The 21,569-nt window shown below is 40.0% G+C and overlaps 1 protein-coding gene across 1 annotated transcript in view; it reads right to left on the reverse strand.

The window, feature by feature from the left end:
* LOC121381398 (5-hydroxytryptamine receptor 1D-like) overlaps positions 1 to 21,569 on the reverse strand; it is a 106,073-nt gene that overhangs the window by 62,519 nt on the left and 21,985 nt on the right. The gene's annotated exons all lie outside the window — the stretch shown is intronic.

The raw sequence follows: 21,569 nt of genomic DNA on the forward strand, positions 1-21,569 counted from the left end.
TAAAAAACTAAACAAAACAAACAAACAAACAAAACAAAACAAAACAAAACAAAACAACACAAAACAAAGAAACAAAACAAAACAAGACACCACAAAGGACATGTACGTTTACTAGCATTTGGTATGTTGTTGGCCAAGGTGGTCTGAATGAAATCCTATTAAAACGTGCAACCACATGGACAGGCAATGGAGACAGTGAGCCACAATGGTCATAGGTCTGGACACGGCATGCGACTTTCAAATTGGCTTTTAGTGGTCTGTTTTGTTAAGATTAAAACAAGAAATAAATATCCCAAAATATAACAATATCAATTAGCCGACAGACCGATCCGAAAGAAGTCCCTTCAGAGCTTTCAGAGATCCACCACAGAATTGCTTCCAGTGATTGTTTTTGCATACGGAGAACAATTGTTCTACATTAATATATGCACCAGTGCACATATTTATTTAAATTCGCAGACTGGCTGCTGCCGTACGGAATAACCAAAAAATCCGCGATCCCAGGAGGAATTTGATATTAATTATTCATGTCCGCGTCTACACGATTTGGCTATTTGGGGCAATAGTGTTATGTTATAACAAACCATATTCCTGAATGTTAAAGGGAACGGTAGGGCTTGTTTAAAGGGAGATTCCCGAGTTTGCTGCATTGTTATATGTTTCCGAATAATAAAATATTTCTACGATTAAACTTACATATTAAATATATTTTCTTGTTTAGAATATCAGTGTCTGAAAATTCAATGTGTTTCTGATCGTCTTAATATTTGTAAGAAGCCCAAACTGGATTTTGTCTTCAAATAATTTCGTACGTACGAAAACATATTTTTTAGGAAATAAAATGAAATTTAACCAAGTACAAATATTAGAACGACTAGAAACACGTTTAATATACAGCCACTAATATTTTATGCAGAAAAATATATTTGATATGTAATTACTATTGTCAAAAAGTCTCTGTTAGTCGATAACATCTTAAAAATTGCTGCAAACTCAGGAATGTCTCTTTAATAACACCTCACTACATTTCGTTTTAATCAGCGGCTGCTGGACATGGAACTGCTTGATTTTACCACAACTCAGGTAATTTTAAACTACGGCTATTTGGTGTCCAACTACCAACTGCCAGCACACAGTTGGCCAACTTTCTGCTGTCACTGTCCAATTGCTAGTCTGAGCGCTATTACAACTTGATTCTCGTCGTATAACCTATTAGTTGTTAATCTGAGCACACCCGTCGTAAGTCGGGAATTTGGGAAATTACAACGCAACCGTCGAGTTGGCCAACTTCGTCGTGACAGTTGACAGTCTGACATTAACACAACATACCACTTTTACGAGACTTAGTCTAGTGTGCCAGTGGGAGGAAACACCCGCTGTCGCCACATAGGCGGCTCCTTTCGAATAGCAGAAAGGGATTATTTCACTCAGACAGGACAGTACACACCACGCCGTTTGATATATCAGTTGTATAGCTCTGAATTGGGAAGGTAATACACATTGGTTTTACCAACAGCGATTGATTGTACGGCCCATCGCACCACAGAAAAGCGCTCTTCCACCTTTCTGTTTCAATTAATGATGAACACACCAAAAAGTGATTTTCTATTCCCTGCATAAACTGAAAATCAAAACTCCAGTCTATTTTATTCATTCATTCATTCATTCATTCATTTTATTTTCGTGCTTATATTGTATTATGGTCCAAGCACACTATCTTGGGCATAAACACCACAACCAGGTTCTGGTATTTAAAAAATGGCTGCCACGGCCAACAGGGTGCGAGTTTGTGATGGCCCAATATCCAGTTTTGTTCCCAATATATCTTTCAACACATCTCCCAAATGTGGTGCTTTTATCACAAAATGAACAATTGTTTTGATTTGTTGAGCTATGCCGCCCCACTATCTGCCCTCCCCCCCCCCCCCCCCCCCACCCCTCCAAAAACCATTATAAAATGTTTGGGTCTCGCTAAACAAACATTCGTGGTGGCTCACTTCGATTCTTGCTTCGATTCTTGCACATTCCAATCTAATATCTCGATGACGACGGACGTTAGCCCTTGCTCTCTCGATCTGCCCCCCCCCCCCCACCTGGGGGGACTGATGAATACCTATGGAATGCTGATTGAATACCGGGTCTCGTACACCGGGTCACGGGCAACCGTGACCTTGGTGTACGGAGACCGGATTCAGAAGAAAGGAAGGTGGAGGAAGAGGAGACGTGTGCCAGCGGCGGCGCAGGGGGGGGGGGGGGGGGGGATCAAAACCGGTGGCTAAACCGCCGGCGGCGACTCCTTCTGTTAGACCGCCGAACACCGCTCACCAGAAGAAGACGACCCAGATGGAAGAGGTTCCGGCCCCGGCTGTCTCGGCTACCGTCCCACTGGAAGACGACGAATTGGACGAGCCTGACACAGCCATCTGTGTCACCCCGTCCAATCGGCCTCCGACACCTACTCCTACTCAAGCGCCTCCGGACGTATCGCCGACCCTACCGACGACACCCGTTGAGGCGCAGGCCCGGAAGGAGCCAGTTGTGAAGAGGAGGAAGGCGAACACTCCCCCGAGTTCAACACCACCCAAGCCAACTCGCCCCTCCAAACCGCCGCAGCCGAGGACAGAACCAGAGGGATGGTGGTCACTGCAGGCCGGCCGTCTCCAACAGCGTTACCAGCAGCTGGTGAAGACGAACCTCTCCGATGTACGCCATCTGATTAGCCGCCCCAAGGAGCAGGCATATCAACCACTACCCGACGGACTCAACGAGGGGGAATTCGCGGTGCACCGGCTCAAGATGCGGGAGGGACAGAACGCAGTGTGCGTAACCATCCGCCGGAACGGGAAATTCAATCAAGGTCTGCTACTACAGGAGATGGACAACCCGACATTACATCGTGTCCTGAAAACCGTCGCGGGTCCACACTACCGTCCAATCACCAGGTCGCTAGCAGACTCCGATTACCGGCAGTTCCTCCCGCACCTTGACATCCAAGACTACATCGGAACCCCCTAGATAACAACCTTTACCTCCGTGAGTACCAACCTCTTTTTTGGGCTAGTTAGACTTTAAACGTTTTGGAAGCAGTTCAAAATTCTTATGTTTATTTTTTTATAAGTAGTCTAACGCATTTTATTTTGGCGCCCGTTCAATTGCTCAAAATCACCTTAAAAACCTTTTGGCTGAGCAGTCTTAACTATTTTTGGTTAAATTTTAGAGTCCGGACATGTTTTGGATGCAGTTACTCTTTGTAGACTTAGGTAAAATACAGGCTTCACCGAGGAATCGAAATTCAGCCAATCAGAGCACGGCTCCCACTCGGTGTACTTCAAGTTTACGAAGTGTCTGCTATTTGGTCCGCGCTCGCGTCGACCTTACTAAATGGCTTTATTCCAAATTCCGCCCACCTCAAACTTACCCCCCCCCCCCCCCCCCCCCCCCCCCCCACCCTCCTGCTCCGGAGTTAGTCACTGGCGAAGTCAGAGGCTAAATCCGTGGTGGGCGTGCCTGAACCTTCGTGGATAGGGGCACGTAAAAAGAGTTGCCCGTTGCCCGTTCGTGGTGGCTTAACTACTATATCACCAAACACTGCATAAATGAGTCTACAGAGTATTCACGAGATGAACCAACTCTCTTTGCATGAGTTGTCTCCCCATGATCACTCTCGTGTGTACATTAGTACAGTAATCCATCGCGTAACCAGGACGGAAGGTTAATAGTAAAGTGGCGCTGAGACCTCGGATGATAACAGCCTGAGATAAAAAAAATTAGTGTGACGCCAAAATGACAAAAATCATTCCCCTACGGGTCGGGCCCAAGCAAGCGTCATAATGTCGGTACAACTAGACACATCACGCCTGAAATAATAAAACGAAGCGCAAATAGAACACTTACAAGTTCTGCACACAATTTGCTAATTTAATTCCGGTAACCTTATTGCATAATGTATCATGCTGACATATCGATTATTTTAAAGGAGATTTTGGAATGCAATCAGATTCTAACATGCAAACATGACATGCACCATCTCTTTATCCTCAAACGTACGATGGAAGAAAGATTACGCAGAAAAAAAAAGATACAAAAAAGGAAGAAAAAACCGAGAGAAAGATCAAGCAAGACACAAAGCATCGTTTGTTCTCAGCAGACCTATTCCCAAACAATAACGTCAGATATGTTATAGTAACGTTATATAATAAAGAGTAAAACTCTTTATAACCTACACTATCGAATTCCGTCCCCCATCGAATTCCGTCCTATTTTACTTCCGCACTCTTTCTAATCACACTGCTCAGTAGCGGATCCAGGGGGTGAGAAGGTCCAGGGGTCCGGCACACCCCTTTTTGTAAATTCGAGCATGATGTATTCGAATGTAAGAGGCGCGCTGTGTAAAAGAAGAGATGAGTCATCGCATTTGGACCCCCCTCCCCCCCCCCCTTTTCAGAAATCCTGCATCCGTGCCTGACTGCGCAAGCACGAACTTTAATTCTACTGCATATGTATCAACTAACCAAGCCTCGATCGATCAAAATAGAAAATGAGGTTGGAAAAAGGTTTTAAAATGTTTGTGTTCCTTGCGGTAATTCTATTATTGTATACAGAAACGATATCCAAAGGTTATAATAGATTAAAACCTGTATAAACGAAGAGACTAGACTTGACAGATCGGTAATGACTGTCGTCTACATTAGTTTTGTCTATATTAGGTTAAAAGTCACATGACTGACACTCTTATGGGGGGTGGGGGGTGATGTATGGAAGGCTGTTTGTGTCAGATCCACAATTGAAAGAAAGAAAGAAAGAAATGTTTTATTTAACGACGCACTCAACACATTTTATTTACGGTTATATGGCTCAGACATATGGTTAAGGACCACACAGATTTTAAGAGGAAACCCGCTGTCGCCACTACATGGGCTACTCTTTCCGATTAGCAGCAAGGGATCTTTTATTTGCGCTTCCCACAAGCAGGATAGCACAAACCATGGCCTTTGTTGAACCAGTTATGGTCGGTGCAAGTGGTATACACCTACCCACTGAGCCTTGCGGAGCACTCACTCAGGGTTTGGAGTCGGTATCTGGATTAAAATTCCCATGCCTCGACTGGGATACGAACCCAGTACCTACCAGCCTGTAGACCGATGGCCTAACCACGACGCCACCGAGACCGGTAGATCCACAATTGTTACTGAGAAACAACATTAGTCGATTTTGCTTCTTTTTTCAGGTACCTATAAACATTTTCCTATATTCATATAAATGTGTCGACTACTTGAAAAGCCGTTAAGAGTGGCATGACTGTTTACAAAGTATCTGAAAAAACACAAAAACAAAAACAAAAACAAAAACAAAAAAACAACGTAAAAATTTATAGATATATTCATAATTCATTTACATTTGCGTCGTTAACAATCTGCTGTGTTCTTGTTGCCTCAATTTTATGACGGATGTGGTCTTCCATACATTCCGCGTTTGTGACGTTCACATGGGACGGATTTCGATGGTGTGAAAAAATGTACAAATACTAGTATTCTCTTCCTGGTAGGAATTTTATATTCGTTGACAACAAAGGTAAGTAATTACACAAAAAAAAAAATTAAAAAAAAAAAAAAAAATTACTTTGTATTGGAGAAGGTAAACGATGTGGTTAAATTTATCCTGTTCTTGGATTGAACATGCGCAGTAGCGACTTCCTGTTAATAGGATGGAATTCGATAGGTCCAGGATATATGTAACTATAGTATTTGTATTAGGGATTTCTGTTCGGGGGTATACTCTCACCATGGTGAGTCGTTGTCACTATTAAGTCGTACCATTTGTTTACGTTCTAAGTCTCACAGTAAGATGTGTAAACAGTCAAATAGCTAAGAAATTTTAAGTATCAGGGTTTCTGCCATCTGGAGGGTAAAATGGGTATGGCGCCATACCCAGATTTTTTGCAGATTTTATTTTTTTAAGTTAACCTTTTGACAAGATTAATGACTTATGATTATTGTATGATTTTTTAAAACCCTATCCCTAAACTTAACCCATATCCTATCCTTCCTTCCATCAAGACAGTTAAATTTGTTCAAAAATTGCGAAATGTCACGTAATCTCTTGTTGGTGAATTCTATACTTGTGATAAGCCAATGAAAACCGAGATCGGTACAAGCCCGTCAAAAGTGTCCCACTTTTAAAATACTGGCTTTGTTTTTGACCTGGATAAGCCAGCGTAGTGAAACCAATGCGGAGTGCGGCATCATATATGCCCCAAACGTAATTGGATTTTCTGTTCTATATGCTTAAATAATAAAAATATTCCAGGGAATGGAGTTTTTAAAAAAAAGGTTTTTTCTACACAAGAACAGAAATAGATCAAAAACACATGACCCGTATGCCAATTAAAACATTTGTAATTTTCGTAATTTATGGCGATCATGCCCAAAATATATATCGAAGTGTCGTCTTTTTTTTCCCCCGTATTAGTCAGTGACGTCAGTAAAAATGTGAGGTCAAATTGTAGCTATATACTTTGTTCTTACGACGTTTTCCGCTTCTATAGACGGCATTTCCTCGGTTTCTCTCCAATTCAACCAATCGGATATCAGCATTTCGATCCTCTTAATCATGAAGACACACCAAAACGCCGTCTTAATAACAAGTCACATGACCAAAATTACTTCGACATAGTTGGCCACACATCATCGCCAAGAGCTGTACAAATGACGTCAAAACAACTGGCGCGAACACGCAATGACGCTTGCCCAACCCATATCATGTACGGTCTCACTACACAGATCACTTCCGGGTGAGAGTTCATTGATCACGGTCCACTATAGTTCCTAATTGTGACACGTTATTGTTCACATATTCACTTCTAGGAAATGGTGAAGAATTAAAACAATATGTATGTTTAATGGTAAGCCTTCTGGTTGTATTTTGCCCATGTTATTTTGTAATATTGTGCATCGACCTTTTGGGACTTGGGTGTATAGCGCAAGAGACAGCCGGAGTGAATCGGTTAGTGAACCACCTGTTCGGACAGATACTATAGCCAGATGCGGTCATATAGCAATAACTGAGACGGAAATGTTCTCAGTTTTGGAGTGAAAATAAATGCTTATATAATGTATGTTCGCAATGGTGTATGTTGTTAGTGCCAACGAGAACCCGTTCTATTAGCAATCTTCGTTTGAAATTGGGCAATTTAACACGGGTTTCAATGGCAGCTGATATCTGTGTAGTGAGACCTAATGAACCTATAAAATGCCGTCTAAATCGGTTAGAAGGCTTAAGACATTTCTTCAGAAATAAGAACAGGCTCCGCCCCTTCTTATTTCTAAAGAAACGTCTTAATGCCTTCTAACCTATACATACTTAAGTAACACGACTCAATAGGTGTTTTTTTCGTTTAGTGAACGGGGGTAGACCGATTGTAAGCACGTATACTTTTCATTGCAATGAATATGTAGATTTTTCTGCATTGTTGGGTCAACTAACAATTAAACATTTTCTTCGACTAATAATTGTAATAAAATTACAAAACAGTTTTAAAATATACTAATACAATTATTACGTACCTCGAATCACCAGGGTCCCATGCTACCTGTGAATATAGGCACTCTCTGCTGGCCAGTCTCTTAATGTCATTACAAACGTCAATATCTCGTTTAAAACAAACCAATTCCACCAATAGCATTAATACTGGTTACAGATAAAATATCTTTATTTTGTTTAACGTCACAACTAGAGCATTTTGATTTATGAATCATCGGCTATTGGACATCAAACATGAGGCGCCACACGCGAAAATCTACATCTTAGCATGACGTCAGAAACCAAGTAAACGCGGCTCAAAGTTTGACGTCACATATAAACGCGAAAGTGAAAGTCGACATGCTGTTTGCGCTGTTTGTTTTGACGAATCTGAAAAGATGGTATCTTCTTCTTCTTTACACGAAGGTCAGTTTGAAGTAAGTATACATCTTTATGTTTTGGTTACTATTTTGTATTTTTTAGAAATAAAACCTGAATACATTGGTCGAAATAGTTAACGATATCATCTGTACTTTGATACACATTTATGATTTACAAACATAGGGAGCAGTCCCATATATTGATATAATATGCGAGTATCACATATTTTTATGATGTACATGATTATGCACATCATAAAGTTCAGCAACTTTCTTAGAAGTTATTCAATATTCATAAGTTAGACCAAACATCAAATTAGGATCGTATCGGGTTGCATAGGTCTACCACTCGGTTAGGACTACCTGTTCTGTGGACTGCGATCAACACCACTATTTCTTTTCCAATTTCTACTTACAAACTAAATACTGAAAACTAAAACATGTTTATTATTTCCTACAAAAAACCCATCTGTAACAATACTACATTTTTAGTTATTTATTTACCATCGTGTGCAAACATATTTTCTGTCGGCAGCACACACATTGCGATACGGCAACAACAGAATGCGATGCTGAGGTATTGTGGGTCAATACTCGAAAGTCCCCCCCCCCCCCCCCCCACACACACAATTTAAAAAAAAAATAATTCCCGTGTGTGTGTGTGTAATAATTATTAAATTAATGTATCTGTTCACTTTACTCACTTCATATCATTTGTATAGAAGGAGTTGGTTTTCTTTCCTACAGATGTATATTTTAATTTTACAGGAGATTGAAGTTCTCTTTTAGGAACATTTTGGAATTCAAAATAGAATTCCAAGACTAAGAACAGTGGAAACGGAAGAAACAGTATCTCTATTAGATGACCATGATGAGCGCGGCGTAGCCCAGTGATAAAGCGCCTGCCTGATGCGCGGTAGGTCTGGGATCGATCCCCGTCGGTGGAACCATTGGGCTATTTCTCGTTCCAGCCAGTGCACCATCTGATGATAGCACCAGTGAGCAGAATGACAGTGAACCAGATCCAATTAACATTTTGACAGAAGTAAAACATAAGGTACAGAAACGATGCAGTGGATTGTGTTTTAGAAATATTTTGAAAATCAAATTTATGACCATATTTTGAATTTGAGGAAAATGAGGAGCAGAAAGAAATGTACGTAATATTCTCGGTGGGTAAAAATTAAAGGAGGGCGATTGCGCGGGCTACGTTAAGCCTATCGTGTATTGGTCGACTTTGCGAAAAGACCTACCCCTTATTTTAATATTATTATTTTAATAAAGATTTCAAGATACCTAAAAATACTTTTTTTAATGTGTTCCCCTTAATTTTTATTATTATTATTTATTTTTTTATATATAAATATTTATTCACAGATCCCCTAAATTCGGATAAAATTCTTGTGTTCTTTTTATTTCTTCATCGAATAAATCGATCGCATTGATATTGCCAGCTGATAAAACGTAGTTTCGTTTTTGTAAAGGCGGTGTATATATTATTTGGCACCCAAGATAAATGTGTTTAATGATAAACACTACCACTTCCGTTGTTTTTATAAGCGGTGATACCTCCTAAAATTAAAAGTTCATAATATTTTATAAAAACATTGCCGAATAAACAAATGACAGTAATTAAAAAGTATCAGTTACGACCAACTACATCTGCAACTGAGAACAAAATATCAGACGAAAGTTAGTGGACATAAAAGACAGGATGATCGTTCTGATCACGTGACAAAATTGGACATCAACTAAGTGTTTTTTTTTCAATCTCAGATTGCCGAAACTATGAAAATAAAGTGTTTTATTGCTCAAATAAACTATAACTTTAATTTTTTGTGTTAAACATACAAATGAATACTGGTACGAGACACAAAAGAGGCTGTTAAAATAGTGTTAAATTACTTTACGGTTACTATCATAAGCTACAAAGTTTGCGGTTTCGTGTACATCACGGTTTGTTTTCTTTGATATCCAGTGTGCAGACTGATCAATTTTTTTTCCGTGTGTGACAAAAAAGGTGTTCAATTTGAAATAGCGGAGCTAGGTGCTATAAAATATAGTAGGATGCGGGAAAATAAAGAGGGGTGGGGAAAAAATAAAGGGGGCTGCAAAACACGAAAGCGGGGTAGCAAAATGCAACAGCGGGCCAGCCGCGCCGCTTAAACAGAGCAGCGAGAACACTTGTCACAACAGAAACAAAACTACCTGTATAAAACCATTCGACAGTTTGTCCGCCCCAAGTACCAGGATACGACATGCCCTACCAAGCAAAAACTGAAACGATATTGTTCGGAATACATAACTTAAAATACTGGGTAAACAGAAAATTTAAAAAGCACCGATTCCAAATCAATTGATTTCATTGAAATTGAGCGGGAAGTAATCTAGAATAAGGTAATAACGTTGAATTGTCATATGTCGGCTACTTTGATGTTGAAAACGTGACGTCATTAATGCTGTATTTTACAAGATATAACTAAGATACAGCCTAAATACCCGAGATTTAGTTTTTTAAGGTTATTACCTATTATTTACTCCCCCCAAAAAGAAAAAAACTTTGTATCCAAATTTGTTACAGGTTTGTAAATTAATCAAACTTAGTGTCCATTTTTACGGGTTGAAATTAGGGTCTACGTGGAAAATATGCCTTAGAGTTTAAAAACTAGGGTCTGTCCCTTTAAGAGCAATGCTTGTTCTTTGATTTTGGGAGGCTTTTTTACCCACCCTCAAAAATAAAAAATAAAAAATAATGAAGTAGGTAACCTCTAACAGAGTAATACCGGTACCACTTATTTGTTTTCAAACAGATGTCTACTGCATGGTATTTAAACATTTTGAAAGTTGACAAAAACTCTAGTACTACATTTCAAAAATGTGTCTATCCTCATGTTAAGAAAGAATGAACAAGTTTCGCAAACATTGAGATAATATATGTGTTCACCGAACGCTGAATAACATACTAGCTATATATGTGACTGTAATGTGAAGTGATGAAAACACAATTTAATATTTCTTGCGAAGAGGATGTTTCTTGTCAGTATCAATCTAAGGATTCAGTTATGACACAGACGACATGTCTTCACTTGTTTTGTTGCTTTCTTGGCGATTTAATTGTTCTCTTGTCGCTATGATGATTTCGTTAGGACACCAGAAACTGGTATATTAATATCGGAACACGATCAAGTCCACTATAATTGTTTATAGTTAGCTGTGAAAAGAAATTAACCGAGATAACATGATCTATCCCAAGCGGCAGTGTGTGATATTTTGGTTGAACTTCGGTACTGACTAAACACAGATATTCGTCTTAGTTTGAAACATCTTTACGAGGTAAGTGGAACCTTAAATCAGCGGTAACAATTCGAGATCTCACCGTACAAGATGAGCTATCACTCCCGCTCCCCATCACTCCCCTGAGACTAGTTCAAGAAGAGCGATTTTTAGCTCCTGTTAGCATATGAATTCATATGGTATCATTTTGATAATATTTTAAAGGGCGATTAATCACTCTCCTCAATTTCGTTTCTCACGTCAATGTCTGCAGTTCAGAGTTCCATGGACACCCCTAGCGGATTTGCAACTCAGTAATAGGATTCGATGAGCAAACTGTATTTAAGAATTGAACGTGATCATGTTTTTAAAATCACAGATCCGCTTTAAATATGAACGGTTTTACAGCATTCTCCATTTGAACCTTCGTAAGATAAAGCCGATATCTTGAAACAGTAATAGGTTATTCTTTCCATATAAAATACTATCAAATAACCATCCCCATTCTACGGTTCGTCCATTTTTATTGTAAACTGATGGCGAGTGTGTTCTGTATTGTGATTGGTTAATTACATTATTTTTCCGGACTCAAATAGACAATAACACCCGGAAAGCTAATGAGGTCATTAAAAAGTGAAAAATGATATTTGCGGGATCAAATAGACAATAACACCCGCAAATCTAAAAACTCCATATGGTTATCTCCTAATCATGACCAAACAAGCAACTATTAAAATGATATTTCAATAAACAATAACATTTACGAATTCATCAGCTGAAACGATCTATTTATTTTTTAAAGCACCAAATCCAAAGGAGACGGAGGCCGAAAATAATGATCCATGGATTTACAACAATTTTAATAAGGAAAAGATAATTATGTTATAATCTTTGTATATTGTCCAATAAACAAAGTGATGTTAAAATTTCAAACAATAACAGAACGTTCAGCATATTTAACCATGATACTTACCAGGCCCGTAGCCTGTGGTTGTGGTTGTGGTTGTGGTGTGGTTGTTGTTGTTGTAGTGGTGGTGGTGGTTGTGTGTGGTGGTGGTGTTGTTGTTGTTGGTGGTGATGGTAGTTGTTGTTGTTGTGGTGGTGGTGGTGGTGGTGGTGGTGGTGGTGGTTGTGGTGTGGTGGTGGTGTTGTTGTTGGTGGTGGTGGTGGTAGTTGTTGTTGTTGTGGTGGTGGTGGTGGTGGTGTGTGTGTGTGGGGTGGGTGGGGGTGGGTCGGTACTTACAATCTGCTGGACATTGCTGTTGTATATGTGCCTGAATTAAATACGTCCCATACCGGCTTAAAACGTTCATGGAACTCTCTGACACCAGCTTGCTACGTTCTTTATACATTTATCTTAACAAAGACAGATAATACTTATAATTGAAAAAACCTTTTATATGTCAAACGACAAAAACACCCGTTATTTCAAGTCGTGGGGCGGGACGTAGCCCAGTGGTAAGGCGCCCGCTCGACACGCGGTCGGTGTGGGATCGATCCCCGTCGGTGGGCCCATTGAGCTATTTTTTGCTCCAGCCAGTGCACCACGACTGGTACATCAAAGGCCGTGGTATGTGTTATCCTGTCTATGGGATGGTGCGTATAAAAGATCCCTTGCTGCTAATCGAAAAAGAGTAGCCCATGAAGTGGCGACAGCGGGTTTCCTATCTCAATATCTGTGTGGTCCTCAACCATATGTCTGACGCCATATAACCGTAAATAAAATGTATTGAGTGCGTCGTTAAATAAAACATGTCTTTCTTTCTTTCATTAGCCTACGACTAATGATAGTGTCGCAATCTACTTTAAATTGCAAATTTTATTTAGTTAATTTTTAAAAATTGGAAAAAAAAGAGGGGAAAAAAACGAGAAGAAAAGAAAAAAAAACCCAACAAAAAAACCCCAAAACCAAAACCCATTATAGACACAAAAACCTGACGGCGTGTGTTCCGTGACGATAAACGCTAGACGCGACTGTTAATGTGCAGTTGTAAGGCGCTTTCTATCCATTAGGTTGCAATAATAACGTGCATTAGGAACGCACAAAGTGACGTTGAGCCAGGGTAAAGAAGACGTAGTTGATCTCGGCTCCCACAATTACGTTCCAGTTGGGCCTAATGATTCCGTGGAACTTCAGCTCAAGCCTCTATTATCTCTCGAGAAGTACTAATTGATTATCGAGACTCAATATCTACATCGATTGTCATCGTCAAGATACCAAATGGCTGTAGCCTCCGTCGTGTATTGATTAAAGTTAAAGTTTGTTTTGTTTAACGACACCACTAGAGCACATTGATTTATTAATCATCGGCTATTTGGTGTCAAACATTTGGTAATTTTGATATTTAGTCATAAAAAGGAAATCCGCTACATGTTTCTATTAGTAGCATCGAATCTTTTATATGCACAATCCCATAGACAAGATGGCACATGCCAGGGCCTTTGATGTACCAGTCATCGTGCACTGGTTGGAATGAGAAATAGTCCAATCGATCGATCTTAGACCGACCGCGCATTAAGCGAGCGCTTTACCACTGGGCTACATTTTCCGATCCTGTTTTGACTAAAACCTTAAGACTGTGGTAGGCACTGGGTTCGCATCCCGATACAACCGACTCACACCCACAGTGAATTCCAGTCACTCTATGGGAAGGTGTTAGACCACTACGCCGACTTCTCTCTCACCAACAACTAGCCATCAACCCACTGTTCAGGGCCCCGTCCCACAAAGCGACCTTAGTCCTAAGATTACCCTAGGCGCATAACTACCCTATGCACTTAAGTTGATCTTAGGGCTAAGATCGTTTCGTGGAACGGGGCCCTGGACAAAGAGGCTCAATAGCTGAGGTGTATGGAAATGACAGCGTGCTTGAACCGTAACTGGATGGTATATGCAAATGACAGCGTGCTTGAACCGTAACGGGATGGTATATGCAAATGACAGCGTGCTTGAACCGTAACGGGATGCAAATACGAGATTCAAGTTATCATGAATTTGAAAAAAAAGAAGGCTGTGGCCAGTAACATCTTGTGGGTAGCTCAGCTATTTTAATACTGGTAGGTGCAATATGAGAATGGGGATTTTTTGCATAGCTTTCGTCAGAAAACTGTTCAAGCACGCCTAACGTGGGCTTACCCGCTGACATCGTCAGAGAGTTCTGCCCACGACAGGTACTGGTAGGTACGGAGATCGTCTCTTAATACCGGTTCTAACTCAAAATAGCTGCTCAGATCAGACAAGAGGTGAAGATCGACTACACCAAACAGGGGTGGACTCAGGATTTTATAAATGGGGGTAGGGAGAGCGTCACAAAATTCCAAAAAGGGCAAAATTGAGTTTGCCGAACGCAAATGAATCGAGCTTCTAAAGGGAGTGAACTCTCTGTGTGTGTGTGTGTGTGTGTGTGGGGGGGGGGGGGGGGATGTTCGCTAACCACTAATTTTAATTAATTAGTTAACCTTAATTTTATTATAAACAAGGAATAAATAGATACATGATCAAGCCCGTAGCCAATGGGGTGTTGGGTGGAGGGGGGGGGGGGAGATCGACCCCCTATCGGTGGCTCTTTTTTTTTTTTAATATGTCCCCGGACCCCCTTACGCAACTTGGGCGCTTCGCCTCGTGTGAGGCACCCCCCCCCCCCACCCCACCCCACCCTCAAAATCCTGGCTACGGGCCTGAATGATTATAATAATGAAGCAAAGAAAAGACGTATGGTCTGCATACACGAACTCGTACAAACAAGCGACGAAAGATCTTTACAGGTGAAAGCTACCAAGTCAAACATCTTTTGAGTTAAGGTGACGCCACACGACACTCGTGTTGAGTAACGTCGCCATTAGCCTAAGCTAGCCGAAGGATGTAGTCAGCACACAGATAAGTCATTTTATAAAAACCTTCATTTATCCCGATAAGACCACTTAAAAAGTATAAGAAAATGAATTGAAAATAAACGAAAACACAAAAACAAGAGAACCTGTAGGTTCTAACCGACCAAATCAATTCCTATTGCCGATAATGTTAACGTTTACTAATAAAACTGCTATAAGTAGCGTATCAACACACACATGAAGTACAGCAATACAAAGTGTGGCACCTCACATCTAATCTACCTACAAGAAAATGTGTGTGTGTGTGGGGGGGGGGGGGGGGGTGTCACATACCATTTAAGAGATTTAATTAATGTTTTTAATAGCAACCGTTATTTTTGCTGAAAATTGCCGTTCCAATTTTGGGGGTACCCCGCATTAGTTTCAACCTCTGGTATATACTGCATAACAACTGTACAACAAATAAAAGTGTATTTATTTATTGTCAATGGATAATAGTATTTGCACAAATAATCAATGTCACATATTACTACCAATCACACCCACAGCTGTTTTTACTCCGTGCACCTCGAACTTTGACACGGAACTCTCTTTTTTTAGTACTATGCAACCTGTAGAGAACATTTAGGAGCGCCACCCAGGCTGGGTGTTAGTGTCGTATGAACGCAAGACAGGTCAACAATAAATTCAGTAAATACGATTGATTCCATTTTATTTCGTCGCCCAGTACCGCCGCGAGCTACACTATACAACTAGACAAAAGAAACGCAAATAAATATAAATACTCTGTATAGAATCCACTTCAATTCATAATGTGTCACAATTGCAGCGTTCTTCTGTCTATTTCACACCATCGCCTAAAACAACATATTTTATTAATATGTTGCACCTCGCATTATTTTGTCGTTTAGTATACTTAGAGCAATATTTAGGAGATAACCATATGGAGTTTTCAGATTTGCGGGTGTTATTGTCTATTTGATCCCGCAAATGTCATTTTTGACCGAAGGCGCTTAAAAACGTTTATGACAACTCAGAAAATAGCGCCCTTCCTGTGTGCTGCAGCTTTTTTTAAAGGACCCACTATAAGCGTTCAATCGATGGTTTTGACGTACGAACTAGTTCACACGTACGACACTAAGCTAAATCACCATAAAGTTAATTATGGATTCCCCACCGTATCAGAAATCATGTGTTAACGCGTCGTCCATAAGTCAAATCAAGGCAGAAGGTGGCGAAAGTATTTTCTGCAGCGGAGAATGAAATGGGTGTTTAGTTTTACATGTCAGATGATATATCTAGACATTGGAGGAACTCTGAGAGTAGTGAGACGAGATTTTGTAGGAACTAAAGCTAATTCAATATCCACAGAGAGACAGGGAGAGGGGGGGGGGGGGGGAGAGAGAGAGAGAGAGAGAGAGAGAGAGAGAGAGAGAGAGAGAGAGATGGGGGGGGGGGGGATCACCTACCATCACATAGATTACTACTGCAAAAAAGCAACAATCATGGATTTTTTTTTGGCACTTTTCCATAGACAGGACAGTGCATTGTAGAACCTTTGATTTTCATGTTATAGGGTACTGGTTGGGACGGGAAAGAACGGAGGCCATCAAAATCCCGCCCCAATGTTTATGACAACATATCACGGTCATCTTGAATCCTGGAAGTTCTTCGAAAATGTATGAATATATGATAACTATACGATACTTTAAAGGAGAGATACGTGGTGACAACGTGACGCTATATCAGTATGATGTCTTGGACAACGAACATTCAATGGCGCCCGCGAATACTCGCCGTCCTGAACGCGCTATACCAGTAACGTGCCCAGGAAGGTGAATCCGTGTGAACCCCGGCCAATATTCTCCGTCCTGAACGCGCCATACCAGTAAAGTGTTCAGAGGAATGAATCATTGAGAACTCTCACGAATACTCGCCGTCCTGAACGCGCTATACCAGTAACGTGCCCAGGAATGAAATGGAACTCTCACGAATCCGTGTGAACTGATACCGTGCAGAGGAATCACGAATTCTCCGTCCTGAACGCGCCATACCAGTAAAGTGTTCAGAGGAATGAATCATTGAGAACTCTCACGAATACTCGCCGTCCTGAACGCGCTATACCAGTAACGTTCCCAGGAAGGTGAATCTGTGTGAACTCCGGCGAATATATGCAAATACCAGTAAAGTGTTCAGAGGAATGAATCATTGAGAACTCTCACGAATACTCGCCGTCCTGAACGCGCTATACCAGTAACGTTCCCAGGAAGGTGAATCTGTGTGAAGCGTGCAAATACCAGTAAAGTGTTCAGAGGAATGAATCATTGAGAAACTTCGGCGACCATATGAACTGCGAATAAATACCAGTAAAGTGTTCAGAGGAATGAATCATTGAGAACTCTCACGAATATTCGCCCTCCTGAACGCGCTATACCAGTAACGTGCCCAGGAAGGTGAATCTGTGTGAACTTCGGCGAATATATGCAAATACCAGTAAAGTGTTCAGAGGAATGAATCTTTGAGAACTCTCACGAATATTCGCCCTCCTGAACGCGCTATACCAGTAACGTGCCCAGGAAGGTGAATCTGTGTGAACTCCGGCGAATATATGCAAATACCAGTAAAGTGTTCAGAGGAATGAATCTTTGAGAACTCTCACGAATATTCGCCCTCCTGAACACACTGTACGAGTACCGTATTCAGGGAATGAATCATTGAGAACTCTCACGAATATTCGACCTCCTGAACACACTGTACGAGTACCGTGTTCAGGGGAATGGCTCATTACGAACGCCCGCGGATACCGGCCCTCCCCAAGACGCTGTACTTACTGTTTAACATGTCCAAGAGAACGAATCTTACAGAGTGCCCGCAAATAATGGTACTTGTTAAATTAATTCTCTACACGGTCTAACCATAACGCGTTCAGGAGGACTAATTATTGCGAATGCTCTTACTCCTCACATACTACATTATCTAAGCAGAAACACGTTCAGAAGAGCGAACTCCAGCTAACGCACCCAATGGATTCAGTGTGTACGTCATAGGGAATTAGTCCAGAATGTCCGCGAACACTCGTCCACTTGAACACGCCACTAATCCAGTTGACATGTATGGCAATGTTAAGGATCCAATACCGTGTAAAATAGTATAACCAATCGGTTCAGATCCTTAGTGTGCCCCCTTTCAGTCATTTTGGTTTAAAATGTCCATACCCTTCACTATAGCTGGTGCCCCCCCCCCCCTCCCCCCACTTCTAATTCAAATACCGTTCCTACAGGCTTGTAAACGAACTTGACTCGAAAATATCACGTGTACATGAAGATTTATTTGGATATTGAGAAAAGAAAATGAGCTTATCGTCATCAACTGTCTGGAAAGTATACATGTAAAAGAAAAAAGGAAACACAGTTACAAAAATAAAGCAGTATCACACACAAACGAGAAAGCGCACGTGAGGTATCATGGCATCGGCTATCATCATTAACCAAATGAGTTAACACGTCGCAGGAGGTTGACGTTTGTATTAGTACTAACCAATCAAAATTGTATAAATGACAAGATAAAAAGAAAAGAAATAATCACCAAATTTGATTTATAGAAATGGTTGACTGCAGTTTACACGTATGCCCATCACGGTCGGTTAAGTAATCTTAGACACGAAAGTGTGATCGACAACCATCTATCAAAGACAGGCTTGCCTACCCATCGTTCTCGTTGGTCAAGACACACATGGTACATTTAGGCATGCATCATTTGTCGCTTTATTTTGTGTTTGTTTTGTGTTTTGTTTCGTTTTCATTTGAGCCTAGATTGGTGTTTCAAAAGCACGCGTAACAAAGGGAAAAAGGAAAAACCCACCCCCAACTCAACAACCCCAATACCCTGACAAAAAACAAAACAAGAAACAACAATAACAAATGTAGATATATTTGTTATTGTTGTTTTTTTTTTTTTATAAATATATATATATATATATATATATATATATATATATATATAAAGAAAAAAAGAAAGAAAAGAAAAGAAAGTTAACACCCCCAAAACACAAAACAAAACAAAACAAAACAAAAACCACCACACACCCTCCCCGATAAAACAACGTTGCTGCTAATCAATGAGACAGGTTTGTTCTTTCATTGCTTAAACAAAGCTTCGCAAATGCACACAGCAGCTGATTAAACAATAAACACAGATTTTTTTTTCTTCTTCCCAGTGTTGCGATCAATGTTCCACACACGCTATATAACGAAAACTGCAGTGCAGTACATTATTTATCACCATATCGGTTCATAGAAGTTTAAAAATAATTCTTTATTATTAATTCACGTCGAGATGTCAGATAACTGATCTATTACATACACTGTCTTTGAAACTTGGATGTTTTCGAATTCCAGTAACATAATACTGAAAGGGTGGATATTAGCTCAGTCGGTAGAAGGTTTGCTTGATGGCCTTGGCTCGTGGGATCGAACCTCGTCGGGAAACCAATTTTGTTTATCGTGTCTCAAACAGCGTCCCGACACTAGTATTTCAAAGGCGGTTGATTGCGTTGTCCTATCTATGGGAAATTGCATGTAAAGGAATGAAGAAAATGTTTTATTTAACGGCGCTTTCAACACATTGTATTTAGTTATACGACGTCGGACAATGATATGGTTAAAGATCACACATATAATGAGAGAAGAAACACGCTGCTTATATCACAATGGGCTATTATTTTCGATTAGCAGCTAGGTATCTTTTATATGCAGCATCCTTCAGATAAGATAGTACTTATTATGACTGTTGTTACACCAATCGGCCCACCGACAGGGATCGATCCTAGACCGACTGGGCATCAGGCCACCGCTTTACCACTGGGCTAGGGCCGAGACATAGTCCAGAAGTAAAGCACTCTCTTGATGCGCAGTCAGTCTGCGATCGATCCCTGAAGGTGGACCCATTGGGCTGTTTCTTGTTATAGCCAGTGCATCACGACTGGTACATCAAAAGCCATGGTATTTGTTATCCTATCTGTAGATATTTGATATAAAAGATCCCTTGCTACTAATGGAAAAATTTAGCGGGTTTTTTTAATGACTATATGTTAGAATTGCCAAATGTTTGACATCCAAAAGCCGACGATTAGTAAACCAATGTGCTCTAGTGGTGTCGTTAAACAAATCAAACTTTAACTTGAACGTCCCGCTGATCCTCATTGGTAAGGTGGAGACGTTGCAGGTATGCTGAAGATGGAAAGAAGAAATCATTTGGAGCGTTTGTTTGTCGATAAGTGCGCGTGGAAGGCAGAAACAAGGAATTTCTCACCTAAAATCCTTCAGACTATATTCTACAACAGTACCGTCAACAATAAAGCCAACCCAGTATATGTGCGTAGATATACTTGAATGGTCATAGCAGTAGTACATTGAAACAAACAGACAGACACGAGTGAATCGTTAAAAATAAATATATACAAAATAATAAATAAGTAAGTATATAAGTACATAAATAAATAAATAAATAAATAAATAAATAAATAAATAAAATAAATAAATAAATAAATAAATAAATAAATAAATAAATAAATAAAATAAATAAATAAATAAATAAATAACCCCAAAGTAAATAACGAATTAAAAGAAAAGAAAGAAAAAAAACCCAGAACCCCCCCCCCCCAATAAATAAATAAATAAATATATAAATAATAATAAAAAAAAAAAAAAAAAAAAAAAAAAAAAAAAAAAAAAGGGGGAAAAAAAAGAAATGTAAAAAAAAGACAAAACAAGAACAAAAACAAACCCCATAACAAAACAAAATAAATAAATAAATAAAACAAAATATATAAATAATTTATTTCGGATTTTTTTTTTTAACTGACTTTTAATTGGCGTAAAATAAAATATGTCTGCCTTACCTGATACAGCAATAACAAAACATGATGTCAATCGGAACATCGCTGTACCGGAACTCAAGGCGTTAATCGAATACATGTATAGTCCGCTCAACTGATCTGCGTTTCCTTGCAGAAAACTGCTGTTAGTGAAAATAACCAAGTGTAAAACACGAGAAGCATGAGACGATCGACGCAGCTAATTGATCACATGAGCGAATTACGCGCGATTTCATTGGATTCGCGGAGAACACTAAAATTAATTAGCTGTGAAGTGACCATGCCATGCCGCGTCTGCTTGCAGTAAGTAGTCCCGTCTTTTGAAACACGAACAGTCAGATGTGAAGCAGTAAGAAAAAAAAATCCATTCTATCCCCCGGACTTCGATTTTCTGTTAAAAACATCTTCGTGCAATGTAGATAATTGATAGTCGATTAGCCAGCGAGGTTCAACCATTTTCATTAACCGTAAAGAAAGAAAGAAAGAAAGAAATGTTTTATTTAACGACGCACTCAACACATTTTATTTACGGTTATATGGCGTCAGACATATGGTTAAGGACCACACAGATTCTAAGAGGAAACCCGCTGTCGCCACTACATGGGCTACTCTTCCGATTAGCAGCAAGGGATCTTTTATTTGCGCTTTCCACAGGCAGGATAGCACAAACCATGGCCTTTGTTGAACCAATT

Source organism: Gigantopelta aegis, chromosome 9 (assembly GCF_016097555.1).
Source record: "Gigantopelta aegis isolate Gae_Host chromosome 9, Gae_host_genome, whole genome shotgun sequence".
Lineage (NCBI taxonomy): Eukaryota > Metazoa > Mollusca > Gastropoda > Neomphalida > Peltospiridae > Gigantopelta > Gigantopelta aegis.